Genomic DNA, 16,895 nt, shown 5'->3' on the forward strand with positions numbered 1-16,895 from the left:
ATAATGCCCCAATGAGGTGAAATATCGTTACATCACCACCCCTTATATGTGAAGGAACAAGTTCAGAACCAATAAGTGGAAGAGTCAGGATTGGAATTCAGGTCTGCCTTACACATTGGTGCTCTTAAACCTTATTTTGTACCACTGATTCCTGAAGGGCCTTTCGGTCTAAAACTGCGTCGTGGTGCCAGGAAACCCAAAATATCGAAGGAAGCCTCTTTCCCTGGCAGTGAGCATTCATTCAGTAAATATGTATTGAGCCCTTAGGTGCGTGAGGCCTGGTGCTCGGGATACAGCTGTGAACAGAACTCGGTGTAGAAGGTGCTGGTAGAAGTCTGTAGTAGGGTCCGTAGGATGAAACCAAGTCTAAAGGAAAAGGGAAGTTTGAAAGGCCACCATACCCACCCCAATCAGGGACTTCAACTGCCCTGCCCTACCTTGCCCTGCCTGGGGAACAGTTGTTATTTTCTTCCTAGGAGACTAAGGCACCTGGCTCACCTGGTATTCCTGGCACCAGGGAGACAAAGGCTCTTACACAAAGGGCCATCTGAAGAAACCAGAGGCCTACAGTTACTTGGGGATGGGACCAGGCAGGGAGGCCAAGAGGCTTCTTGGGTTACAGGCCTTTATCTACAAGCTGTGGTATCCAGTGACTGCCAGGTGCCACCGCTGATGACAGGAAGATGAAAGGACCTGCTCTCATACTTTTTTTCTCTATAGCACAGCCCTGCCTTCAGCAGTTCCAGCCTCAGCCTCAGGCCTCCATGTAAGACCTCGTGAAACCGCTTTGCTCTCCTGCCCATGGCTTTTATGAAGGTAGAACCTTGTAAACTCTGAGCATCCTTAGCAGGACTGGGCAGTGCCAGGTCACACGTCTTGCTGGAGAACCCAGTACTGGACCAAAAGTAGGTATATGTTCTTACAAATATGTCTAGGGACCCCCAATATTGGAATTACCGAGAGATGCTTATTTTAAAAATAAAAATTTTATTTACTTCTATATATTATTATATACATAAATTATATCAGAAAGTATACATAAGAAATTGGTTACCTCAGGAGAGGGGAACTAAGGGGCTGGGGGACAAGGATAATTGTGATTTTTTTCATTTTATTCCCTTTTCAACCTTTTGGATTTTGATCTACATGAATGTAATACATATGCAAAAAATTTTTGTTAAAAAATGTAAATTGGCCTTAGGTCATGAAAATGCAGATTCCCGGGTCTTACTGTAGATCTCTGGGGCAAGTATTTCTGTTTTTTTGAAAAAGTTCTCCAAGTGATTCTTAGTCTAGGGTAAGTTGGGTCTCAGTCATGAAGCACTAAAAGGCCAGCAGTATCTGTCAAGAGGTGACTCATTTAGCACCAAACATCAAATGTACACTCAGGAGACTCCAGACAAGGTAGCTGCAGGACTGGGGGTGAAGGATGAGCAGGATTCATCCTCACTCATTTGTCCATAACCACCAGCCCAGGTCAGAAGGACTGACTCTTACAGTGCCCCCCGGATGTGTGTGGATCCGTACTTTACTCTACATACCATGTTCTCAAACTCCCTTGCTCTGTGGAGGGAAAAAACTCAAAACCGAAGAGAATGAACTTTTCCAGTGTCACACAACCACTGAAAAGCAGGACTGAGGCTCCTGGACTCCAGCCCCAGCCAAGCTCCTACCATAGCAGCCCAGATATTTAATCTAAGCCCATTCCTCAAATGCCAGGGAAATCTTCTAATCTACAACCATTCCTACCATACTACCTCCAGGATAGCTAAAGGCCTTGGATTCAGGCAATCAGATGGGAAAAACGGATTTCTATATCACTGGTGAAATCATTTCCAAAGATGATCTCCCTTTGTAAATGTAGTCTTCGTTGTTGTAGTGTTCATGGGAGTATTCCTAGGCTGAGATGGGTGAAGGGTGCAGGAGACAGGATCACTTCTTAGCTTACACACTGTCCTATGAGCTGGAACACGTATCCAGAGTCCAGACAGTGCATCTAAAATGGGACTTCGCTGCCAAGAATTTTCTCAGACACCCACCTTAGAACAACACAGTCCTGTTCTCCTGATAGAGTGCAGGGGCTCTGGGAGTTAGACCACCTGCCTCTGTTGTGTGATTTTTAGGAAAATTACTTTATATCTCTGGGCCTTATCTTCCTCTGGTTATTTTTTCCTTTTTGCCAAACAGTATGTCTTCCACTTAAAATTAAACCAACCATGTTGTTACTCTAGAAGTGAAAGGGCTGAATGGGGAGAAAAAAAGGGTAAATTCTTGGATCTTGATTTGCAAAATGGATTTTTGAAATGCAAAGCTTTTTAGAGTAAGAAAGTATTTGAGAGCACTGAAAGCCTGAGACTAAAGGGCTCAAGTTGTAAATTTTATACCAGCAACAGTAGAGGAAGGAACGATGATGTCGGAGCCAGTTTTCCAAAAGGCTGGGGGTGATATAAGGATTGAGTCAGAGAGGAGAGCATTGCAGTTAGCTACTGATGTGGGTCCTTGAGAAGGGGCTCTCTCCCATTCCTTCTTCCCATCCACTCAACCCAGGGATAGGGAGAGATGAAGACCCCCAGGTAGGTTTGGGAGATTCTGAGAATGGGCAGTGTGCTGGTTTGAAGTTGTTACGTACCTCAGAAAAGCCATGTTCTTTTTTTTTTTAATTAAAATTTTTTTAAATACAAAAAAAAAACACCAAACGCAAACATTCTTAACTTTTGATCATTCTGTTCTACATATAAAATCAGTAATTCACCATATCATCACATAGTTGTATATTCATCATCATGATAATTTCTTGGAATATTTGCATCTATTCAGAAAAAGAAATTAAAAAAAACAGGAAAAAATTCATACATACCATATCCCCACCCCTCACCAGCATTTCGATCTAAATTTATTTTAACATTTGTTCCCCCTATTATTCATCTTTATTCCCTATGTTTTACTCATCTGTTGATAAGGTGGATAAAAGGAGCATCAGAACCAAGGTTTTCACAATCACAGTCACATTGTGAATGCTGTGTCATTATACAATCAAGCCATGTTCTTTTAATCGAATCTTGCAGACTTGTTGGGTGAGACATTCTGATTAAGTTGTTTCCATGGAGATGTGACCCTGCCCATTCAAGGTGGGTCTTAATCCTTTCTTGGAGCCCTTTCTGTGAGAGAACTCAGAGCCAACAGAGAGAGCAGAGAGAGCAAGACACTAATGTTTGGAGACACTAAGAGATCAAATCCGGAATTTGCCCTAGAGAAGCTAAGTGAGGACCCACAGATGCTTAGAGAGAAGGCTACTGAAAATCAGAAGTGAACCAGGAGGCTCCTTTTGGAGAACTTCCGGGTCAAGATGGCGGCTTAACAACATGCACGTTTTAGTTCGTCCTCCAGAACAACTACTGAATAACCATAAACAGTACAGAACAGGTCCCGGAGCCACGATAGTAACCAGACACACAGCGTACCCCAGTCTGGACCAGCTGGACTGGCTGCGAGCACCCCCCAGAACCGTGAGTTCCCAAAGCTGCAGCACCCAGTGCCCCTCCCCCACAGGCCGCTTCCCACAGGGGAAAGGAAAGGACTTTACCAGCAGCAGGGACTGGGCACAGTCAAACACCAATTGTGGAACTAATTAACAAATTCTGACTACTAAAAATAGGCCCCCAGCTTAGGTGAACCTGGTCAAAGCGGAGGTTGCTCATTTTTGCCCCGGCACCAAGGGGGCAGGACTGACAAAAAAAAGGAGGAAAAAAAGAGAAGGAAACAGGTTTTTGTGGCTGTGTATCTACAAAGGCTTGACTGCCTCTGGATACAGCGGCAGGACATTTCAGGCTGCAACTGCCCCAGGCATAGGCAGAAGTGAGCTCTTTGGGGGTCTTGTCTGGAGCCTGTGCCTTCCCCAGGGGAGGGGTGAAGCCTAACTCAGGTGGAATCCCTCCATCAAGGAATTCAGACACCAGGGCTTGCTAATTTGAAGCCATTAAAACCAGCCTACCACCTCTCCTCTGTCTCCACCATGCCCCCAGCAGGGAGAGTCTGCCAAAGTTAAAGGTACCGCATCATCTTATGCTGGTGGGACCTACAGTCAGACAAGCGCCACACACAGGGCAGGATAAGAAAAACAGAGTCCAGAGACTTCACAGGAAAGTCTTTCAACCTGCTGGGTCTCACCCCAAGGGAAAAGAGACGCAGGTGACTCTTTCCTCTTGATAAGAGGGCAATTTGGTCTGGGAAAATCTGGGTGGGGTCTATAATATCTAAGTAGACCCTCCTAAGTGTGTGTGGCAGAAAGGCACCACACAAGCGGGCAAGAAACAAGAAAACAAGAACTGAAAAATTCTCCTCTGTTAAACAAAACTTAAGCTAAAGGTCCAGATAAAGCTGAACGGAATGTCAAAGAACAGATAGACAACAAATTCATCCAGCAAGAAAACCCTAGACAAAAGAAGTAAAAGCAATCTCCAGAATAAACTAATTAAGGTAATTAAATGCCTAGACACCAGCAAAAAATAACAAATAACACAAGGAAAATTGAAGATATGGCCCAGTCAAAGGAACAAACCAACAATTCAAATGAGATACAGGAGCTGAAACAATTAATTCAGAATGTACGAACAGACATGGAAAACCTCATCAAAAACCAAATCAGTGAATTGAGGGAGGATATAAAGAAGGCAAGGAAAGAACAAAAAGAAGAAACTGAAAGTCTGAAAAAACAAATCACAGAACTTATAGGGATGAAAGATACAGCAGAAGAGATGAAAGAAACAATGGAAACCTACAATGGTAGATTTCAAGAGACAGAACATAGGATTTCTAACCTGGAGGACGGAACATCTGAAATCTGATAAGAAACAGAAACTGTAGGGGAAAAAATGGAAAAATATGAGCAGGGACTCAGGGAATTGAAAGACAATATGAAGTGCATGAATATACGTGTTGTGGGTATCCCAGAAGAAGAAGAGAAGGGAAAAGGAGGAGAAAAACTAATGGAGGAAATTATCACTGAAAATTTCCCAACTCTTATGAAAGACTTAAAATTACAGATCCAAGAAGTGCAGTGTACCCCAAAGAGAATAGATCCAAATAGACATACTCCAAGACATTTACTAATCAGAATGTCAGAGGTCAAAGAGAAAGAGAGGATCTTGAAAGCAGCAAGAGAAAAGCAATCCATCACATACAAGGGAAGCCCAATAAGACTATGCGCAGATCTCTCAGCAGAAACCATGGAGATGAGAAGACAGTGGGATAATATATTTAAATTATTAAAAGAGAAAAACTGCCAACCAAGAATTCTATATCCTGCAAAATTGTCCTTCAAAAATGAGGGAGAAATTAAACCATTTTCAGACAAAAAATCACTGAGAGAATTTGTGACCAAGAGACCAGCTCTGCAAGAAACACTAAAGGGAACACTAGAGACAGATACGCAGACAGAAGTGAGGTGTGGAGAAGAGTGCAGAAAGGAAGACTATGAGTAAAGGTAAAAAGAAGGAAAATTAGATATGACATATAAAATCCAGAAGGCAAAATAGTAGAAGAAAGTACTGCCCATGCAGTAATAACACTAAATGGTAATGGATTAAACTCTCCAATCAAAAGCCACAGTCTGGCAGAATGGATTAAAAACAGGACCCATCTATATGCTGTCTCTACTCAAAGGACACGAGGCCAAGGACACAAATGGACATTTACACACCAATGTTTATAGCAGCATTAAGAGATGGAAACAGCCAAAATGTCCATCAACAGTTGGCTAAACAAACTGTGACATTTACATAAGATGGAATATTATGCAGCTGTAAGACAGAATAAAGTTATGAAGTATGTAACAACATGAATGGACCTTAAGAACATTATGCTGAGTGTGATTAGCCAGAAACAAAAGGACAAATACTGTATGGTCTCACTGATATGAACTGACATTAGTGAATAATCTTGGAATATTTCCTTGTAACAGAGATCATCAGGAGACAGAAGAAGAGTAAGATATTGGGTAATTGGAGCTGAAGGGATACAGATTCTGCAACAGGACTGAATATAAAAACTCAGAAATGGACAGCACAGTGTTACCTAACTATAATACAATTATGTTAAAACACTGAATGAAGTTGTATACGAGAATGATAGAGGGAGGAGGGATGGGGCATAAATGAAATCACGAAGAAAGATAGATGATAAAGATTGAGATGGTGTAATCTAGGAATGCCTAGAGTGCATAATGATAGTGACTAAATGTACAAAATTAAAAAATGTTTTTGCATGAGGAAGAACAAAAGAATGTCATTATTGCAGTGTGCTGGAAATAGATGGTACTTAATATTTAAAAATTTCAACTAATATGTGAAACTAAAGCAAAAAATATTTATTTGGTACAAATCTATACTTTGACTAGTGCATCTCCTAATATAACTTATGTAGATAGTTGACTGAACACCTTAAGTACATGGAACTTTGTATAGGACATGAGATTTTATTGGTTTGTCCAGGTGATGCCCTGATGAATCCCAGAGTGATTTGATCAGTGAGTGGAAAAGTGTTTGCAAAGTCCGCTTCGGGGAATGGTGAGAACGGCGGAAAACTCAACTTCCCCAAGTTGAATTCTTGATATTCTCACAAGCAGGGTGGACAACCAAAGCTATAGGCTGAGCCTCCAGTCTTAGGGGTTCTCCATATAAAACTTAACCCCACAGAGGATAGGTCAAGCCTACTTAAAATTAAGCCTAAGAGTCACCCCCAAGAGAACCTCTTTGTTGCCCAGATGTGGCCTCTCTCTCCAGCCAACACAGCAAGCAGACTCACCACCCTCCCCCTGTCTATGTGGGACATGACTCCCAGGGGTGTGGACCTTCCTGGCAACATGGGACAGAAATCCTAGAATGAGCTGAGACTCAGCATCAAGAGATTGAGAAAACTTTCTCGACCAAAAGGGGGAAGAGTGAAATCAGACAAAGTATCGATGGCTGAGAGATTCCAAACAGAGTCGAGAGGTTATCGTAGAGGTTATTCTTATACATTAAGTAGATATCACCTTGTTAGTCAGCTGTAATGGAGAGGCTGGAGGGAACTGCCTGAAAAATGTAGAACTGTGTTCCAGTAACCATGTTTCTTGAAGATGATTGTATAATGATATAGCTTTCACAATGTGACTGTGTGATAGTGAAAACCTTGTGTCTGATGCTCCTTTTATCTACCTTGTCAACAGACGAGTAGAACACCTGGAATAAAAATAAATAATGGGGGAATGAATGTTAAAATAAATTTAGTATGTAATGCTAGTGATCGATGAAAGGGAGGGGTAAGAGGTATGGTATGTATAAATTTTTTTTGTTTTCATTTTATTTCTTTTTCTGAATAGATGCAAATGTTCCAAGAAAAGATCATGATGATGAATATGCAAGTATGTGATATTGTGAATTACTGATTATATATGCAGAACAGAATGATCAAAATAGGAATGTTTGCGTTTGTTTGGTGTTTTTTGGTATTTAAAAAAATAAAATTAAAAAATAAAAAAAAATAAAGAAAAAGTGAACCAGGAGCAAGAACAGCAGATGCCAGCCACATGCCTTCCCAGCCAACAGAGGTATTCCAGATGCTGGCAGCCTTTCTTCAAAGTCAAGATATCTTTATCTGGATGCCTTAATTTGGACATTTTCACAGCCTTAGAACTGTAAATTTGTAACCAATAAATCCCCTTTGTAAAAGCTAATCCATTTCTGGTATATTGCATTCCAGTAGCATTTGTGTACTTTGGTCCACCAGTCAAGTCTAAAGAGTGGGAAAGTAAGAGTGGCAGGTAGAAATGGTATCGGTGTTCCTCGCCCAAGGTAGGGTGGGAGCATCTTAAGACTTGTAGCTAATGTATGAGGGTCACAAGGCCTTAGAACAGCATGGAACTTGCCCAGAGAAGGGACAGATGGCCATGAAGTGAGCCCAAAAGCAGATGTACCTGGAGAGTCCAAGCCAGAGACCATGACACAACTGCAGATTTTAGGATGACAGCCTACACTTGTCGAGTGAGGTCTGTAGGCCTCCCTGAGCATTAGAGGAAGATGGCTGAGGACCACGAACCAGACAGCCTCCAGCCTCCTCACCTCCCACTCCATACCATGACCACATACACTCTGTAGAATATGGCTGCAGTCTTGGACAGGAGCAGAGGGACACAGCCCTCAACTTGACTGAGTGTACCCCTGAAATGACAGATTATGCACTCATTGAATTTGCCAGGAAGTGATTAGATTATATTTTCTGTTATCAAGTGGAAAGAGGTGCCATAGAAGGTAATTAACAAAATACACTGCTATTTTGGCACACCCAAGTTTTCTGACTTAAAAATTTCATACAGGATGTATGAAACTGTGTACATTGTTGATGTGGAGGTAAAGCTTTGGAAATCAGTTTGGCAGTTACTCAAAGGGTTAAACATAGAGTTATAACATGGCCTGGCAATTTCATTTCAGGAATATTATACCCAAGAGAAATGAGAACAGATGCCCCCCCCACCCAAAAAAATCCTATGTTTTGGCTACAGGTGCCCAGAAATAATGCAAACCTGCCATTGCCCACTTGCTGCTCACGTCTAGTGTGATCTGGGGTAAATGACCTCTCCTTTCTGAGCCTCAGTCTTTGTCTGTAAATTGCGGCTTAAAGCAGTACTGGCCTCACAGGATTTTTGTGAAAATTATTCCAGCCATCAGATAGCTAACTTTAATAGTGTGACAATACCAAATGTTGGCAAAGATGTGGAATAAGTGGTACTCTCCTATGTTGCTGGTGGCAGTGCAAATCAATATACTTTAGAAAACTGGCAACATCTGCTGAAGCTAAACATACTTTTTCCCAATGGCCCAGCAATTCCTATTCTGGACATACAACCAGCAAAAAGTAGGTACTTAAGTCTACCAAAAGATATGTTTAAAATGTTTATAGAAGCTTTATTTATAAGAGCCCAAGACTAGAAACAACAAACCCACCACATCTTCCTATATATACTACTATATAAACTGTAGTATATTCAAACCATGGAATTCTAAATAGCAATGAAGAAACTATTGATAGAAACAACATCCTCCAGTAACATGGATGAATCTCACAGACATAACATTGAGTAAAAGAAGCTAAATATAAGAGTATTTATTGTATGAGTCATTTAAATGAACAAAAACAGGCAAAAAACTTAACTAAGGTGAGAGAAGACAGAATAATGATACCTTGGCAGGGGAGCAGGTACTGATGAGAGGCTTCTGGGATGCTAAAAATGTTCTAACTTGATCTGAATGGTGGTTTCACGGATATATGCATATATAAAAACTTACTGGGCTATAATCATATTTGTATACTTTACTGCATCTAAGTCATAACTCAGTTTAAAAAGCAGGGGGGGAAGGTGAAAATGATATCCGTATCAATTCCTGAAGGACCATCCAGCCCCCGTAGCCTCTCATTCACCTGCCTACCCAACCTTTCACAGCCAAAGATAGAAGAATAATAGGAGATACTGGGAGGTGGAATTTCTGCCAGGAAGGACTTATCTGCCCAGGGCTCAAGAGTTCAACGGAGGCCTTGGACAGAGCTGCAGAAAGGGCCACTCATCTGCTTCCCTGCTTCTGAGCAAGACAGCATAGTGCCTCCTTGGTGGGATACAGACGTACCCTGAACAGGAGTGGTGGTAGCATTCACACCAAAGTGGTACAGAAAACTTCCTGATCCCTATCTGTCCCTAGCACTATCAAATGTCAAGAACCCTAGGGCCCCCTTAGACCCAGCCTGGATTCTAGGATCTTGTCAAGCCAGAATGGGCCTACCCACTAGGCAGGGACTGGGTAGTGCCCAAATGACATACCCATGGACATGGCAAATAATATTCCTAAAATGCTACCTGGTACCAAGGCAGTGAGGTAAGCTCTTAGGCATTTTCTCTCAAGTCTAACAACCCTAGGAAACAGATACTATTATCACTTCCATTTTACAGAAAAGTATGCAAGGCTGAGAGGTGTTATGTCATGTCCCAAGGCCACAGAGCAGAGAAATGGGGAGGTGAGATTCAAACTTTAGTCTCTTTAATTCATGAGATTAAACAGAACTTCCCAGAAAAGCATGGGCCACCCTCGATCCTACCCTATCCTCCAGGAGGAAAATCTGTGGAGATACGTGGGTGCCACCTGTGAGCACAGAGTAGCCAAACTGGACCCAGAAAAAGGCAGGAACAGTGATGGAGCTGCCCCTATTTGGTCCTGGCCAACCCCCAAACTACTAACACCGATTGTCTCCAGCCAGCAGATGGTGCCAGAGGGCCAAATGGTCATCCTAAAAATGCATCTTAACTCAGACCGCCCCACCTAAGCTACCCTTCCCAGCCTAACCTCCTCGAGGAGCCCTTGCTGCACTGAACTGTCCCTGGCCGGGATTTGTAATGGACTCCATCTGAAAGGGACACTAACCCAGAGACTTGGAGGCTACTTTCAGGGTCACACTGTGGTTAGCATTCAGTTTAATGGCCAGACCAGGCTCTGGACAGGACTGCATCTTGCTCCCTTTGATATCTGTATAAATGAGATATTACCAGTATAGTTGTAGTCAAATTTCTTCAGCCACAGTCTGCTGCTCAGGTGTAGGCATCAGGCTGTGGTTAGAAAATCCCAGCCTGGACTACAAGCTCCCATCCAATAAGCTCCCCTTGCTGCTGCCCTCTACCTTCTGCTTCCAGCAACTGAAGGCAGAAATCTTTGGGGATGTTGTCAGGTCCTGGCCAGTGCTGCTTTTTAAAATGCACTTGTTTTTTTTTAAAATGACTGTCATTTATGATAAATAGCACCTAATGCATACTGGTGAGAAGGATGGCTTCTTTTCATCCTTTACATCTCCGCTCAAATGTCACATCTTCAAAGACCACCCGGTTCCTTGTTAGCCTAAATAATCCCCCCTTGTTAAAAATTTTAAAAGCCACATCAAGATGTATTCTTGCCTTCACCCAGAAAATTATCCTCACAATACGACTACAAGTACTTAATTGTGCAGTGGACAACCTCTGCAACAGTATTTGCCGGCTTTGACTAAAAGGGTACCTGTTTTTTACCCCATCGCCTTCTATTTTGCTTTATTGTTCCTTATAGACCGCTATTCCTATATGACTTTTATATATATTTGTCTCTTTCAAGAGTGTAGGCTTCACAGGAGCACTTTGTCTTATACACCACTGTATTTATTCCCAGTACCTAACAACACCTGGCACGTCAAGCTGCTTGGTATTTGTGAATGAATGAGTTTGAATCCATTTACTTCTGTTTGCCCTTTCAGAGACTGTTGCATTTTAACAGGCCCCCCGATAACTCAGAGAAGTGGCTAAAGAAACTTCAAAACTTCAGCAATCCAGAACAACATCCCCGGGAACAGGGAGCTCACTTGCACCCTTCTACTTCCTTCTCAGACACCACACAATTCTGTCTACAAGGACAGGACACAGCTCTCAGCTTCAAGCTGCAATGAAGTCAAAATGGCTTCCAAGCTCTCCAGTGATGTGCACTGTAATGTGTCACTTAATGTACCTGCGATGTATCCCCAGGACCAACCATTACAAGTGTGTCTATCAGAACAACTCAGCTCAGCTAGTACCTGGCAGTGACTTACTCTATGGAAGTTACTCAAACAGCACTCCTTTTTAAAGCCTTGCTCTTGACTCACCTGCTGCACTCCCCCAGCTGGCAGCAGACCTTTATTCTGGCCGAGTACTAAAGGGGCGCTCTTGCCAGAATCATATTTCCCTTCCCCTCCCACACATACGTTTGCCCCCCCCCCCTTTTGGCTTGTTAATTTATGCTTCCCTCTGATCAACCTCCTTACACCAATGATCTCTCTGTCCTTTACGTCAAGATTTGGAAAGCCTTGAAATTCTCTAAATAGATAAACAAGAGCATCAGTGTAGCACAAGGCCTGGAATATTGGGAGTCAGCAGATCCCCAAGTCACAGGCTTTTGATGCAAATACTGGTTCCTGCTGCCCTAGACACCAGGCCAAGCAGTAGATGGGCTTCAAGACTCAGGACTAAGTGAGCTCATCTAGCTACTACCTCTCCCATTCTCTGAGTAGGAACCCAGCTGGAAGCAAAAGCAGAGCCTAGATTCTGCCAAACTTGTGAAGGCCCAAGTCGATGAGAGGGACAAGGTGTAGGCACAGAACCGTGTATCAGTATGCCAACTGTCCCAGTTTGAGCACTGAAAGCTCTGCTTCCTGGAAAACCCCTAATTCTTAGGCAAACTAGGATGATCAGTCACCCTATACGGAGCAATGCTTACCCACGACCATATGGGAACACACTGGTGAGTCAACTGAATTTTGCTTCCCTGTTTAACTATTTCAGGGCACAAGAATACTTCTGTCAACTGACTACCGTTACTTATAAAAATTAAAAAGCTCATATTAGCTGGCATGATACCCATGATGTTAAACTAAAAAAAAAGCAATATGCAGAACTATGGACTACTATAATTTATTTCAAAAGAGTACATAGAATAATCCACCTGCATACAGTAATAATGTGCTGATAAACAAAAAAAAAAAATTAACTAAAAAACCTAAGCTAAGTTGCTCCCAGAGAGGCAATTTAATTTACATGATAATCATGAAGTGACTATGATAGAGCACAACCTCCTATAAACAGGCATGCTTGTATGTGCTGGTAATGCGCATGGATACCATTAACAGTAATCACCTCATGGGAGTAAGGGTGGAGGGGAGACAATTTTTTTGTATAAATCTCTAATGTAGACTTTCAAGTACGCATTTTATAATAATAAAGTAGAAAAGATCAATTTCTTAAAAAGAGCACCCATATAGATCAGAGGTGGGCCACATTTAAGGGGTCAAGTCCTCCATCAGGATACCAAACAAGAGATTAAGTTGGTTTTGGCTTCAGAAGATCAAGAAACAAGGTAAGAGTCTTCAAAAGTGTGGGAAGATGGCCAGGGGATGAATGGCTAGCATGAGATTTCATCTACTAGCCTTGCTTAGGAAAAACAGCTGACTAGTTTCCCATCGTCTTGTAAAGAACCTCAGAGGTTTATTAAAGACTCTAGAAGCACCAAGGGCATTCCTCAGCTATAATACGCATAAAGCCAGTTGGGCTTTCAGGGGGGAAAAATGGGGATTTCATTTAGATGCTAAGTTTTAAAAATTGAGGATAAACACTCCCTCAAAAAACAAAGCAAAACAAAAAGCACAACCCTGGGTTTTCCTTTTCATAAAAAGAAAAGGTCAAATCCAAGTCCACTGTGAAAGGACCTTCATTTTCAGGCTGTGGTGTAGGATTTGAATTGGAAGTCGTTTTCTTGATTAGACTTTGCTGATTCCAGTTCAATAAATGCACTTGGATAGACAGTCAAATCAATCAATGAACTCTGGGAATTCAGTAATCAAGATACCAGGATACTTGACTTCAGCCAACACCTGAGAGGCGCAGTATACAAGTCTCCCTCACCATGCTTCCCTTCTCCAAAGGAGCCATACGCTTAGTTTCATGAAGCTAGAATCAAACAAACACACAGGTCACTTTCTCTGAAATCAAAAGCTATGTAAGCTTTTGCCCAATACCACTAGATACAAATTTCAGCAAAAACAAGAGAACCCTATGCACTTTCTGAAAGTCTGGGCCTCTGGGGTCAGACAGCCTGAATACCAGAACCTCCCCTCCCCTTCTAAATAGCATTGAGACAATCCAATAAGATAATCAAGTATGCATTATTAGCTATTTCTGCCATTTCAAGGACTGAACTTCCAATACCTATTGCTCTCCTGGTCACTCTGAGTTTAACTAAACCCTTTACGGTAATTGTCATTTCGGCACTCAACCTTCCTCATTCACAAACACTGAGAGCACCAGAACCTTATGCTAATTAGTGATTCAGCAATTGCCTCTAGGATTCCAACATCAAAACTGTATTTTAGGAGTCACAAACCACTTACTCTGTACTTTTATAATACACAGATTGATGGAGGCCACCTACCACTCAGGTTGTTCACCAAAAAATCTGAGTGCTTACAAGTAGTGGCTTAAACAAATACTCTCATAAAAATCCAAAGGTCATCCATCCATCCACATTCCCAACCTAACTTTTAAAATCCTATCTTCTGATTCTTCCTAGGATCTGAGGCAAAGCTAGAAAAACCCAAAGACCTGGAGTCACTAAGATTCTATCTTAAAAGAAACCCTGAGCTAAGGCCAGAGTTAAGGGCAAAGAAATGCTGCAGTGGTAAAGGGAAAAGAGGCCATTTCTGAATGGCCCACTTTCCTAACCCTTCCATCACAACTGGTTCCAGTGTTGCTAAGGGGAGAGGACAGTAGGCTAGACCTTGGGTTTGTCTTTGCGTTCTAATTTTAGTTACAGATCCTTAAATTACTTGGACCAAAGCAGAGATTAACCACCCCTTTTTTACACTGTGGGAAACAATGCTCAAGATCAATACATAGTTTTTGCTCCTCTGGGCTGGTAGCCTGCTACGTTCCACACACATTCCAGACCCTCCCTACTGACTTGGAAGACCTTGCCCTGAAAGGAAAGCTGGACCCAACTGCAGGGGCATATCTACAGATTTTAAATCCAGTATACTTTACCATGCCTTATAACCTGATTTTCCGGACATATGTATGGACATAGCTGATGTTGGAATCAGGAGGCCCAATTTCAACTGAGCTCACAAAACCTAATTACCAGCCCTCATTCCTACCCCCGACCCCTCAAGGTCCCACTGCTACCACAGAGTAGTTCCATAACTACAGCAAAAGGCTGAGCTAAAATTAAACCATTAAGACTCCTTGCAGTTTGGAAGGTATGCTAATTCCTGGGGAAAAGGCACTTCTAATAGCCCTAATTACATCTCTCACTGTGATCTTCCTAATCTTCTGCAAAGTAAGGAACACTCAACTCCCTTTTCTGTCACCATGATTATGCTATTTGACATCCGCCAAAAGCCACTAGATTGGCTGCCACCAGCCAACCATTGCACTAAATAAGAGAGGTTTGCTAAATCGTCTCTTGGAATAACACATCTGGTAAAAGCCCATTGAAATCTAAATGGACTTTCCCACTGACAACACAGTGGATGGCTGAAAATTCCCAAAGGCTCTAAGTAGCAAAATGAGCCACAGCCCTACCACTTCTCCCAAGTCTGTGGAGGAAACTAATTACAATTCAAATTCTAGCCATGAGGATTTGTGTTTATCCTTTAAAATCAAACAAGTGTGGTCTTTTCTAGCTTTCAAACATTAGCTATAATGATCTCCTTTTACCTTTGGGCAAGAGGAATTCTGTTCAACGTACGGATGAAGACATAGATCAAGTTGGGACTTGTTGCCAAGCCCACTAACTCTTATCACTTATCTTTGTATGATCAAATTTTAAACAACCGAAAGTTTTCTACATTATAAATAAACATCAATAATCCATATTTTTCTCCCCTGAAATATGTCTATACAAGCTGATGAATGAATATTTTAACCTAGTTACAGGTTAGCACTGCTTGCAAGCCAGCAGCACCATTTCAAAAACATCCTATTTGTCCAGACAGTACTTGTGAAATTAAAAAAGCAAAAATACAATACACTTACAGTACTAAGGCATAAATCTTAAATGCACTTGAAACAAATATGGAGATCATTAAACATGCCCAAAGTCACCTTAATAAGGTTAATCACTAGAATTAATGTACAACTGTGAAGGAAAAAAACCACAAAGTAAAAAAGAATATGTAAACAGATTTTCTTTAAAAAAAACATATTTATATATGTGTGTATCTGTATACACGCATACAGTCTCTCTCTCTCTAGAAACAGAACCCACTCAAAACAGGCCTATACTAAACTTGAGGCCTATTACTAAACTTCTAGGAATATATAGTAGGTGAAAGTATGGAATGCTAACACAGAACAGGTAAGAGTCAGTACTGAAAGAGTCACATTTTAATTATTTAACGAAACCTACAAACTACCACCAATTACCACAAAACCCATTTTCTTAAATTTATAGTTGGGAAACAAAGCAGTGGTTCTCAGCTTTAGATGTAAATTAGAATCACTTGGGAAACTTAAAAATTACCTATGTCTGGGGATGCCTCTAAACAGCTGAATCACAATCTCCATTGGCATCAAGGTTGGGAACCATACAGAAATACCCTTTTCCTAAACTAAATATAAGTCTTTCTGAAAAAGTATCCAATACTGACGTGTTACACTTCCATTTAAAGCACATTTATATTCTAACCAACAACTGTTCAATATGCAGCCAAGAAAAGGAGAAAAGTCATCCGTCTGCTTGGGATAGTTAACTCTTGAGCACATTATCTTACCAATTCACTTTACTTTTACAAAGTAAGTTCTAAAGGACGTATCTACAGTTCTAAGTATAAAGTACTCATTACACACATTCCTAGTTGACAAGCCTTACCAGCATGTTTTCTTTACCCACTTCATAGGCAGATAGGGTGCTAATTATCAGGGACTTTGTAGAACAGATGGCTAAAGCCCAGTCACTGTCCACAAGTAGTTTAAACTCTGACAATCATTTGAAAACAAAGCCATTCTGGCCACAAGCCCTGTTCTGCTAACTACAAGAACGACTTTAGAGAGTCTGTACCTGGATGACAGCAGCACACATCAACTCTAAGATATTCCTTTAGCGTCAACTCTAGTATCACCAAACTTGAGAAACAGCTGGTTGGTGTCTATATCACTTGGACAATGGATTAAAACTACTGCACAAATAAGCTATTTATTCAGAGAGAAAAGGCATAAAATGACGAAGCAAAAAAATAAAAAAGAATGTGAGAGACTGTATGTCTTGTAAAAGTAGAAAAATAACATGAAATGGAGACATGTAGATAGAAAAACTAAGGGCCTTTTT

The sequence above is a fragment of the Tamandua tetradactyla genome, chromosome 20 (assembly GCF_023851605.1).
Source record: "Tamandua tetradactyla isolate mTamTet1 chromosome 20, mTamTet1.pri, whole genome shotgun sequence".
Lineage (NCBI taxonomy): Eukaryota > Metazoa > Chordata > Mammalia > Pilosa > Myrmecophagidae > Tamandua > Tamandua tetradactyla.